A 12311-nucleotide genomic window follows, 5' to 3' on the forward strand; every position below is an offset into this window, starting at 1 on the left:
AAGCCCATGCCATTCCTCATAAGCTCTCTCTACAACCTACTTGTGAATAAAGATGTACATCCTCAGCTACTGCTCCAGGACCATGGCTGCTGGCTGCTGCCATATTCTCCACCATGATGACCATGGTCTCTAACCCCCCGCAACCATGAGGTCCCAAATTAAAATTTTTTAAAAGATTTATTTATTTATTATGCATACAGCATTCTGCCTCCATGTATGCCCGCACGCCAGAAGAGGGCGCCAGATCTCATTACAGATGGTTGTGAGCCACCATGTGGTTGCTGGGAATTGAACTCAGGACCTCTAGAAGAGCAGCCAGTGCTCTTAACCACTGAGCCTTCTCTCCAGCCCAGATCTTCATTCTTAGCATCAATAATCTTTACCCACTGAATCATCTTACCACCCCAACTTGTAAGTTTTTGAAAATAAAATTTATTCAAGTACTAAAAAGAACAAAAAATCTCAAGCCTCTTCTTCAGAGGAGAGATAGATACATGCAAGGCAGCATCTGTGCTGAGTCTGCAGTTCCCTAACGAAGCCTAGAGAGACCAGCTTCAGAATGCCCTGAGGTTCCCTTAGGCCCATGGCAGGCCTACCCAAACAGTGCAAGATGCAAATTGAGAATGCAAATGAACAAAAGAAGCACTTTAAATACTAGTTACAAGTCGGGCTGGGAGATGGCTCAGTGGTTAAGAGCCCTGCCCACTCTTGCAGAGGATAGGGACAGAGTTCTAGCACCAACATGTTGGCTTGTGACCATCTGTAACTCCAAGTCTGTGGGATATAGCGCCATCTTCTGGCCTTTATGGGAACTGCATGAACACGATGCACATATGTGTGCATATAGGCAAAATACACAAAACTAAAAAAAGAAAATGCTCCATCAAAACAAATGTGAACAATCCAGAATAATAAAAATCTTAAGCTCCCTGTCAGTCTGACTTTTTCTTTGGCCTCACTCTCAAACAGGACCCATCATGACATTATGAAGGGTGGGAGTGAGGGGATGATCTCGGAAGAGGTGCAGAGCCCACGTGCTGTTTCGGAAGTATCCAGGCCTGGATGTTGAGAGATGTTGTCTCCACAGCCTCTCTTTTCTCTCTTTGTGACTCAGAATATGACCATTGTGTTAGCTATTCCAGGTCTTTGAATTTCCCTATGAATTCTAATTTTTAAATGAAATTAATTTAAATAAAAAATAATGTGTATGTGTGTGTATTTCTGTCTGTGTATGTCATGTCTGTGCCCTCAGAGGCCAGAAGACAGTGTTGGATCCCCTGGAGCTGGAGTCACATGCCGTCGTGAACTGTAGATGTGAGTGCTGGCCGTTGCACTGAGGTTCTCTGCAAGCACGGGCTGTGTTCTGAACTGCTGAGCCAGCCCCTCATTTTACACTTTTCATTTCTTCATGTCTAGATTTGTGTGTATGCTGCAGTGCACGTACCACAGCACCCCTGTGGAGACAGGAGAGCCATTTGTAGGAGCCCGGTCTCTCCTTCCACCATGTGGGCTCTGGGGACTGGTCTTAAGTCATCAGGGTTTAGCAGTAAGCACCTTTACCCATTAAGCCATCTCCTAAGCCCTTCCATGTAAATTTTAGAGTCAGCTTGTCAGTTTCTTACAACATTAGATTATGTTGAGTCCATAAATTTGGAGAAAATAAAGTTTTTTGTTTGTTTGTTTTGAAACAAGGTTTTACTACGGCCTGACTAGCCTGGAACTCACTCTGTAAACCAGGCTGGTCTTAAACTCACAGAGATCCACCTGCCTCTGCCTGCCAAGTGCTGGGATGGAAGGTTTGTGTACCGCACCTCACTCTCAGGTCTCCTTTTATCTAGGCATCCATGGGCACATACTTCTAGTACTCAGCAGGCAGAAGCAGTAAGACTGTTGCAAGTTCAAGACCAGCCTCATCTACATAGTGAATTAAAAACTAGCCTAAGTGACATAGTTAGACTCTGTCTCAGACAAAACAAAACTCCTGAAAACACTGGGTGGAGGTGGGGCAGGCCTTTAATCCCAGCACCAGGGAGACAGAGGCGGGCAGATCTTTGTGAGTTCAAGGCCAGGCAGGTGTACAGAGCAAGTTCTAGGACAGACTCAAAAGCTACACAGAGAAGCCCTGTCTCAAAAAACAAAAATGTACAAAAGAGGTGGGAATGGGGTGGGGATAGAGGCTTGAGCCTTTCAGGTCATGAATTCTGGTATTACTGCTTGACAAACATGTTCTGAATTCCAAGACTGAGTTCTCTAGTCACTGGCAGGTCCCTTTCTTTCGTTCTTAAAAAATGTATACATGTACATGCACACACATATGAATGCTGCCTGCATGCATGTATGTGCACCATGTGCATATGTGCATGCCTGTTGGATCCCTGAAACTGAGGTTACAAATAGTTGTAAGCCACCATGTGGATGCTGGGAATCAAAACCAAGTCCCCTGGAATAGTAACTAGGGCTCTAATGCTGATCAAATCCATCTCCTCAACCCTTCTTTCTTTCTTTTTCTTTTTTTGTTTTTGTTTTTTGAGACAGGGTTTCTCTGTGTAGACCTGACTGTCCTGGAACTTGCTCAGTAGACCAGGCTGACCTTGAACTTACAGAGATCCAGCTGCCTCTGACTCTGGAGTGCTGGGATTAAAGGTGTTGGCCACCACCGCCCGGCCACTCCCACTTTCATAATTCAGAAACTCTCTCCAGCATGTGTTCTGCGTGGCCCCAAGGACTGTGCCCCAGATGGCCACACTGTCATTTCTACTGATTTCAAGGGCACAGTCCTCCAGTTTTGAGAGCACAGGAGTCCAACCTCTGAGCTGCTCTCAGGGTCATTCTGACTCCATTCTCAGCACAACTTTCAGGCAGGGACAGTGGGGAGCCCTTTGCACCATCACCCATCAGCCTGGAAACTGGAAAAGCAAGTGCACATAACATTGGCTGTTGCTAGTATATAGAAATGCAATGGATTTCCATTAAAATATTAAAATTTTCATGTTATATGTATGAGTATTTCCCAGCACATATGTCTATACACCATGTGCATGCGATCAGATTCCCTAGAACTGGAGTAACAGAAGGTTGTTTGTAGAACTCTTACCCGGCTACAACTGGCTCTGGAGTGTCTGCACGGAGCTTGAATCTGCCCTGTAGGAGCCTGAATCTGCCCTTTATCTTCAGCACCCTCTGTTTAAAATGTGTGAGCCATGTCTGAGAGTTTCCCGAGGGTACGAAGCCTATGCAAAACTGGTTGGGAAAAATCTGGCACACGGAGATATTCCTTAATAGAGACTTTCATTGGTCATTGTCCCTTTGGAAGCTTGGTTAGGATGTTTTGGGGATATGGAAATCAACTTGCTGACGGTGTGAATTGGAGAACAATGATAAAGGACTCAGGGAAGGGAGAGCATCTCAGTCCACGAGGCAGAGCCCCCTGCAGCTGGAAAGGCTAGATTCATCCTTAAGATGCCTTGTGTCTTCTTTCTGTAGTCACTCCCTCCCCTCACCGCGAACACACACCCATTCCACAACAGTTGTTAGTGATCCTGTGGGTCCTGGGAGCTGAACCTGGGTCCTCTGGAAGAGCAGACTGTGCTCTTAATCTCTGAACCTGTTATACCCAGATCGCGGAGTTTCCCAAAAAACCAACAAGGAGACCAAGTCCGTATGTAAAAGCTAAGAGTCTTGAGCTTCCTGTCATTTATTCCAAAATGCTAGGATTACAAATATGATCCTTCAGTTTTTTTAATATTTATTTATTTATTTATTTATTTATTTATTTATTATGTATACAATGTTCTGTCTGTGTGTATGCCTGCAGGCCAGAAGAGGGCACATGGTGAGCCACCATGTGGTTGCTGGGAATTGAACTCAGGATCTTTGGAAGAGCAGGCAATGCTCTTAACCTCTGAGCCATCTCTTCAGCCCCCAGAAATGATATTATTTAAAATACTGTTTGGCCAATAGCTTAAGCATATTGTTAGCTAACTCTTACATCCTAAACTAAGCCATCTCCATTAATCTGTGCATCACCACGAGGTCATGGCCTACAGGCAAAATTTTGGCAATCTCAGCAGAGACATCTGATCTTGGTGGTGGCTACGTGGCTTCTCCTTGACTCCGCCTACTGTCTCTATATCTATCTTTTTCAGCCTGGCTATATTCTGTTAAGCCATTGGCTGACAACAGCTTCTTTATTAACCAATGGCAATATAACATATTTACAGCATACAGAGGGGAATCCCACATCACCTCCCCTTTTCTGTCTAAATAAAAAGGAAGGTTTTAACTTTAACATAGTAAAATTACATATAACAAAACAGTTATCAAGCAAGAATTATAGTTACAATATTCATATCTACTTTATCTTTCATCATAACTAAAGAAAACTGTAACTATAACTATCCATTCTTCAACTCCATCAAAGACTCCAGAAGGATATAATATTACCTAAGTAAACAGGAAGTGCATTGTAAGCAGCTTCCAAAACTCTAGAATTGAAAGAGACATCTTGCTGCCTGGACATCACCCAAAGTTCTTCTGTAACATTGTGGGTACCCATCTTCAGCCTACAGGCCCATAGTATCTGGCAGACTTTTCCATAAAGCAGGAAATTTCAAAGACAGCTCCACCTATATTGGCAGTTTGTCAGTCACTCTCTTCTGTGTTCTGCAGAATGTCTGGCAGACTCTTTCATGAATCAGGAACCCTGAAGGGTGAATGAGTGAGATGAGAGCAGATGTGCCCTTTAAAACCAGATTTCAGTTGCTGGGTAGGTGTCCATTTGAGCCTGGAGAGGCGGTACCAATGGTGAAGTTCCAGGAGCTGGTGCAGGTGCTGGCATTATCTGGAGGGCCCTCTGTAGGTTGGTCCTTGGCCGAGGCAGGAGGAGTGACCTGTAAAATATGCTAAAAAATGGGTGGGGTCAAAATTGGCTCTGGAGATAGTTTTTACCAGACAAGATTTTTTTGATACAGCAGCAGAGCTTTTCCCAGGAACCTGCAGATATCTATAAGACAGCTGGAACAGATTTACACCTTGGTGTCAGAGCAAAAGACTATGACTTACGGTTAAAAGATGTGAACATTTTAGAAGACAATTTAAGAGAATTACAAACTCTGAACCTAGGAGGATACATCTGAAACCTGTTCATTCTGGACTATGAAGCCTGTGAAAGAGGCACACCTGTCAATAGTTTTAGCAGGAAACTTAACAAATGAAGCCATGAGCTACCAGTACCCTAAGTCATCAAATGCCATCCTGGTGTGGGACCTGTGGTGTGGGAAGTCCTTATGTATATGTGTTGCTTTTATTGGTTAATGAATAAATCTGTTTCAGCCAGTGGCTTAGCAGACTAGGGCAAGGCAGGAGTTCCAAGCAGATAGAGTTCCAAGCAGTAGGTAAGAGTTAGTGAGAAGCCACGTAGCTGCTGCCAGGGACAGATACCCCTGCTGGAGCCTGCCAAAACTTTGCTGATAGGTCACTACCTCATTGTGATGCACAGATTAATGGAGATGGGTTAGTTTAGGTAAGAGCTAACTAGCAATATGCTTAAGCTATTGGCCAAACAATATTGCAAATAATATAGTTTCTGAGTGATTATTTTGAGTCTGGGTGGATGGGAAATGAACAAGCAGCCTCCGCCTACAGACCTGAGAGGAATAAATAAACAAGCAGAAGTGAGACAGTTTTTTTTTTGTTTGTTTGTTTTTTAGCTATGCAGGCAATCTCAAGTCTCTCTATGGTCTTTGGTGAATAACAATCTTAGAAACAGTACTTGCCTTTAGCTGATGATTCCAGGAGGCCTGACAGATATTCCTGTGGGGATAAGTTCAGTCTGCCTGTGTTGGCAGGATGAGCCTATCCATCTCACAAGTGTAGTCCAAGAAGCTGATGAGGTGGAAGGCAGCTTTTTGTTGTGTGGGTGGCTTTGCTGTATCCAAAGGCAAGCACCAGGCAGAAGGTCTTGTGCAACAAAGTATCTTCTTGGAGGAGCTATAGAATGCTGCAGGCACGCTATAGAATGCTGCAGGCACGTCTGTCTGTCATAAGAAGCTTTTTTTTTTTAAAGATTTATTTATTTATTATGTATACAACATTCCTTCCGTGTATGCTTGCAGGCCAGAAGAGGGCACCAGATCTTATTATAGATGGTTGTGAGCCACCATGTGGTTGCTGGGAATTGAACTCAGGACCTCTGGAAGAACAGTCAGTGCTCTTAACCTCTGAGCCATCTCTCCAGCCCAAGAAGCTGTTTTGTTAAATGCCATACTCTCAGATCTGTAAAGGCACTTGAGAATCAGGGTACCATTACCTGTCAGGTATATTCAAATTAGACATAAGTTAAATTTAGATATATAATTTACCCAATCAGTTACATCTTACCAACTTCAGTAAAGCCAGGAAGATTAGAAGGAATATTTTAGTAAACCAAAGTATATTGGAGGCAGAGTGTCTCTTTGGTAGGACCAGCAGATGTGAGTATGCCTACTAAAGATGGTGTATTTTCCAGAGATGTTGTAATCTGGAGTTACAAGTTTTACAGATTTTAAAACAAGCAGACATATACACACAGACATAAAACAAGCATACTGTGGCCATATTATTTATACATATATGTTAACAGACAGACAGACAAAACTTTTCCCAGGAAACTGTATAAGCTGTTTAAAATCCTGGAGTAGGCTGCAGACGCCAGGTAAGCACAAAGGTGTCCTACTGAGGACTAGGTTAGCAGATGCTGTAAGGGAGAACAGAAACATAAGGATGAAACACCTATGCAGCAAAGAGAGGAAGGACGGGGGAATGGATTTGTTGTAGGGGGAGTCCCTGTGTGTCCAGATCACATGCCAGGAATGCCGACAAACAGCAAACAGTGAAGAGAAGTGGGGGAAGGTGGGGAGTGGGAGCCGGAGCACAGCACCCAGAAACCACGGGCATTTGGGGGGTTTGTTTACTTGTTCTCATGCCAGCAAAAAAGTTTAGGCATTAAGAACATATGGTGTCAGATAGCCCCAATTTAAAAGATTTTGTAAAGGGCATTTGAGGATCAGGCCTCGAATTGTGTTTTTTTTTTTTTTTTTTTTTTTTTTTTTTTTTTTTTTTTTTTTTTTTTTTTTTGCAAGTCTATGTCAAGCCCAAAGCCTAACACAATGCATTCGCTGTGGTAGACTTTGGGTGCCTGGCACAGCCATGTCTTCAACAGGACAGCCTGAAAATCACACGAGGCCCTGGGCCTCTAACGGCAATGACTTGGAAATCGGAACTTACCCAGATGAGGCCAATCTTAGCCTGGCAGAGAGCAGGTACGAGGGAAGGTGTCTTCTCAAGACGTAGCCCTGCGAGTGTGAAAAACAGCCATCTTGGTGGGACTTCCAGATGAAAAGTTTTTGCGCCTCAATAAGCAAGCCTCTCTGCTGATGCAATAATCCAAATCAGACCAAATCAAACCCAATTACAAAAGCCCAGGTTTAATGGATACCAACGCTCCCGGGTGGACATCTAGCCCCCCAGAGAGGAGATGGGGAAGGAAGACTGGAAAACCATGTGCTTGTTCTCGGGGTGCTGTTTAAATACCCTGTGGTCTTGAGCATCTCTGGGGAAGGGTCATCCTTTGGTGGCCTTTTTGGAGGTGGAGTCTGGACTGAGGTAACTCCCAGGGGAGGGGTCTTGGGATGGAACTTCCACCCAAACAATAGGATGAATTGTTGAGTCTACTTTTGAGCAACCACTAGTCTCAAATATTTTACATTGCTATGGATTTTTTATATTGATGCAAATTTAAGATTATTTTTGTTATACTGCATATTTATTTGTATTCTTGTTTAAGGTACTATACCTATGCAGTACACTTAAAGATATAAACCTTTAGTCAGCACACGCCATTAATGCTAGCACTTGGGAGGCAAAAGAATATAGATCTCTGAGAGTTCGAGGCCAGCCTGGTCTACAAAGTGTATTCCAAGACAGCTAGGACTGTTACACAGAGAAATTCTTTCTTGAGAAATCCAATTAAAAAAGGGTTTTAGTCCTTGAAAATTATTTAGGATAATAAAGAAATACAGGATAATAGTTATTCATCTATACCAATCATACTTATAGTCATGTAAGATATGTTTTCAAGATCATACAGAGACATATTTTAAATAGGTGATCTTCAAACACCTCAAAGACCTCCCAAATATGTCATTTAAAATGTCTGAATATCATAAGGCTTTTCATGACAGTGAGACATGTCTGCTCCTGGCAGCACCAATCTCCTTCAAAAAAGGATGATGGCTTCAAAGAACCTCCATATGGAGTTTGCTTTCTTTGTGCCAAGAATCTACCCTTGCTTCAACTACTGAGGATATGCTGTCCAAGCTGGACAAGTAGGACACAAAAGAAGACAACTGCTGAATGTTGCCCAGTCAGGGTAGGACAGTCCTTCCAAATTTCTGCTTCACACAAGTCGAAGATTCTAGGCACATGGGCTGAAGATGGAAGAATCTTGGGTGACTGTCCAGGCAACAAGCTGTCTCTGCCATTTCTATAGTCTTGGAAATTGCTTGTTCTGCACTTCCTATTTACTCAGATAATATTACATCCTTTTTGGATCTCTGATGGAGTTAAAGATGAGATAGTTATAGTTACATTTTTTTGTTACCAAATTCAAAAAGAAATTCACAAAAGAGGTATAAAATGTATAAGCTTGAGAGACATAAAAAATAAATTGCTTATTTAAGAAAATATTTTGAGGTCTAAAAAGATAGTTTAAAGACGACAGTACAAGTTATGACAGAAAAGGTTTAGGTATAAAACTTTAAATTTATCAAGCTAAGATAGATAATAGAGTATTTTCTCAGAATATGTCTAATACAAATGGACTGGACATTGTAAATGTAATTCTTATGTGATAATTGTTCTTATTTATAATTTTATTATGTTAGAGCTAAAAGGTTTCCATATATATATATATATATATGAATATATATACTCTTAGATTTTTTATATAGATAACATGTTATCTTTTTTATTTTTATTTTATGTGCATTGGTGTTTTTCAACAGGAAGCGGGAAGTCACAGACAGTTGTGAGCTGCCATTTGGGTACTGGTAATTGAACCTGGGTCCTCTGGAAGAACAGCCAGTGCTCTTAACTGTTGAGCCATCTCTCCAGCCCCTATTTTTGGATTTTCAATACAGGGTTTCTCTGTAGCTTTGGAACCTGATTGGTATAATAAAGAGCTGAACAGCCAATAGCAAGCCAGGAGAAAGGATAGGTGGGGCTGGCAGGCAGAGAGAATAAATAGAAAAATAGAAAAAAGATCTAGGAGTGCTGCCCACACCTTTAATCCCAGCCCTTGGGAGGCAGAGGCAGGCGGATCCCTGTGAGTTTGTGGACCAGCCTGGTCTACAAGGGCTAGTTCCAGGACAGACTCCAAAGCTACCGAGAAACCCTGTCTACACACACACACACACACACACACACACACACACACAAAACAAACAAAACAAAGATCTAGGAGTGAGAGAAAGAGGAGAAGAGAAAGACTCCAGAGTCCAGACACCCAGCTACACAGCAAGTCATAGAGAAAGAAGTAAAGAAAGATTATACAGAAATAGAGAAAGATAAAAGCCCAGAGTCAAAAGGTAGATGGGATACCTTAAGAAAAGCTGCCTAGAAATGAGAGAAAAGAATGGCATTGGGTGTCTTGAATTGGTCAGAAGAGGGCATCAGATCCCACTACAGATGGTGTGAGCTACCGTGTGGTTGCTGGGAACTGAATCAGGACTTCTGGAAGAACAGCCAGTCCTCTACCTGCTGAACCATCTCCCAGTCCTTTTATTTATTTATTTTTTTAAACAGAGTGTCTCATTGAACTTGTTAATTTGGCTAAACTGGCTGACTAGGCAGCCCCAGGATCTTACATCTCTGCTTTCCTGATGTTACTGCACCCTGCTTTAAGAAAAACAGCTATTTGATTAATTTATCTTATGTGTGTGAATGTTTTCTCTGCATGTATACACTTGTTTGCCTGATGTCCCTGGAGGTCGGAAGAGGGGGCTAGATCCCCAGGAACTGGAGCTACAAACAGTTGTGAGCTGCCATATGGATGCGGGGAACTGAACTTGGGTCTTCTGGAAGAGAAGCCAGTACTCTTAACTGCTAAGCCATCTCTCTGGTCCCGTCTGTCTGTCTGTCTGTCTGTCTGTCTTTCTTTCTTTCTTTCTTTCTTTCTTTCTTTCTTTCTTTCTTTCTTTCTTTCTTTCTTTCTTTCTTTCTTTCTTTCTTTCTTTCTTTCTTATGTATACAATGTTCTGTTTGTGTGTATTCCTGAAGGCCAGAAGAGGGCACCAGACCTCATTACAGATGGTTGTCAGCCACCATGTGGTTGCTGGAAATTGAACTCAGGACCTTTGGAAGAGCAGGCAATGCTTCTTAACCTCTGAGCCATCTCTGCAGCCCCCCCCCCACCTGTCTTTTATTTATTTGTTTGTTTTGGTTTTTCAAGAGAGTTACTCTCTGTAGCCCTGGCTGTCCTGGAACTCACTGTGTAGACCAGATTGGACTTGAACTCAGAGATCCACTTGCTTCTGCCTCCCAAGTATTGGGATCAAAGTTGTGGGCCACCAACATCCAGCCACACCTGCCTTTTACAACTGCTTGGGCTCCAAACTCAGGCTAGCATGCTTGTATGGCCAGCACTCTGCTTATCTCCCTGGGCTTCTACTCACCCGGCCCCCACAAGACTCTCACTATGTAGCCTAAACTCAATTTATGATCCTCTTGTCTCATCTTCCTGAGTATAGGGATTACCAGTGTCCTCCACTTCACTCAAATTAAGTTACATAATTCTTTTAATTTTTATTTTATTCTATTTTTCTTTATTAATGTTTGGTTTTTTTGAGACAAGGTTTCTCTGTGTAGTTCTGGCTGTCCTGGCACTAGCTCTGTAGACCAGGCTGGCCTTGAACTCACAGAGATCTGCCTGCCTCTGCCACCTGAGTGTTGGGATTAAAAGCTTGAGCCACCATAGCCTGGCTATTTTAAATTACATGTGTGTGTTCATATATTGGGCATGCATATGTGCACATGACTAAAAGTGACCTTGAGTCCAGAAGGGAACATCAGATCCATCAGAACTGGAGTTATAGGTTGTTGTGAGCTGCCATGTTGGTTCTGGGAATTGAATCCAGGTCTTCGGGAGAGCAGCCAGTGCTGTTAACCGCCGAGCCATCTCTCCAGCTCTGATTTTTCTTAAAGAACTCATTTGAGCCGGGCGGTGGTGGCACATGCCTTTAATCCCAGCACTCGGGAAGCAGAGGCAGGAGGATCTCTGTGAGTTCGAGGCCAGCCTGGTCTAGAAGAGCTAGTTCCAGGACAGCAACCAAAAGCCATGGAGAAACCCTGTCTCGAATAAAAAAAAAAAGAACTCATTTGAAGTGGGAAGACTAACCTTTAATCCAGATTTTTGAGGTGGGAAGATCCATCTTAAAACAGGGTTATACCTTCTGGTGGCATCTTATGTAACAGACATGAAAGAAGGAAGCTTTTACTCTTTGCCTGCTTGCTTTCATCTTGAAAGTTCATTCCTTCACTGGTTTACAGCCTACGCCCTTGGGGTTCTGGTGTGTGTTTAGCCTCATGGACTGAACAACTACTGGATTCTTGGATTTTCCATTGGTAGACAGCCATTGTTGAACTAGCTGGACCACAGTCTGTAAGCCACTCTAATGAATAAATGAATGAATAAATAAATAACTACACATATACACAAAACATACATACACACATAAATATATACACATTTACATACAAGCATGTATACACATGCATGCTCACACATTCATACAAACACACATATAACACATGCATACATGCACACATACAAACATATACACACATACACACAGACACACATACACACAGTACACATATACATACACACAGTAGTTTCTAATTTCCATCCTGATGGTTTTAAATTATCCACTACTTAAAGAAATGTCACTTAGCCTCCAAAAATTTGGAGAATTTATAGAAATGCTTCTTTTTTCTAGTTTAATGCACTGTAATTAGAAAATGATTTTTTGCCAGGCGATGGTGGCGCACACCTTTAATCCCAGCACTCGGGAGGCAGAGGCAGGCGGATCTCTGTGAGTTTGAGACCAGCCTGGTCTACAGAGCTAGTTCCAGGACAGGCTCCAAAGCCACAGAGAAACCCTGTCTCGAAAAAAAAAAAAAAGATTTTTTTGTTCGTTTGTTTCAAGATAGGCTGTCCTAGAATGTGCTCTGTTGACCAGGCTGGCCTCAAACTCACAGAGATCCACCTGCCTCTG

This window comes from Alexandromys fortis, unplaced genomic scaffold, assembly GCF_014885135.2.
Source record: "Alexandromys fortis isolate MF-2015 unplaced genomic scaffold, M_Fortis_MF-2015_v1.1 scaffold_3, whole genome shotgun sequence".
Lineage (NCBI taxonomy): Eukaryota > Metazoa > Chordata > Mammalia > Rodentia > Cricetidae > Alexandromys > Alexandromys fortis.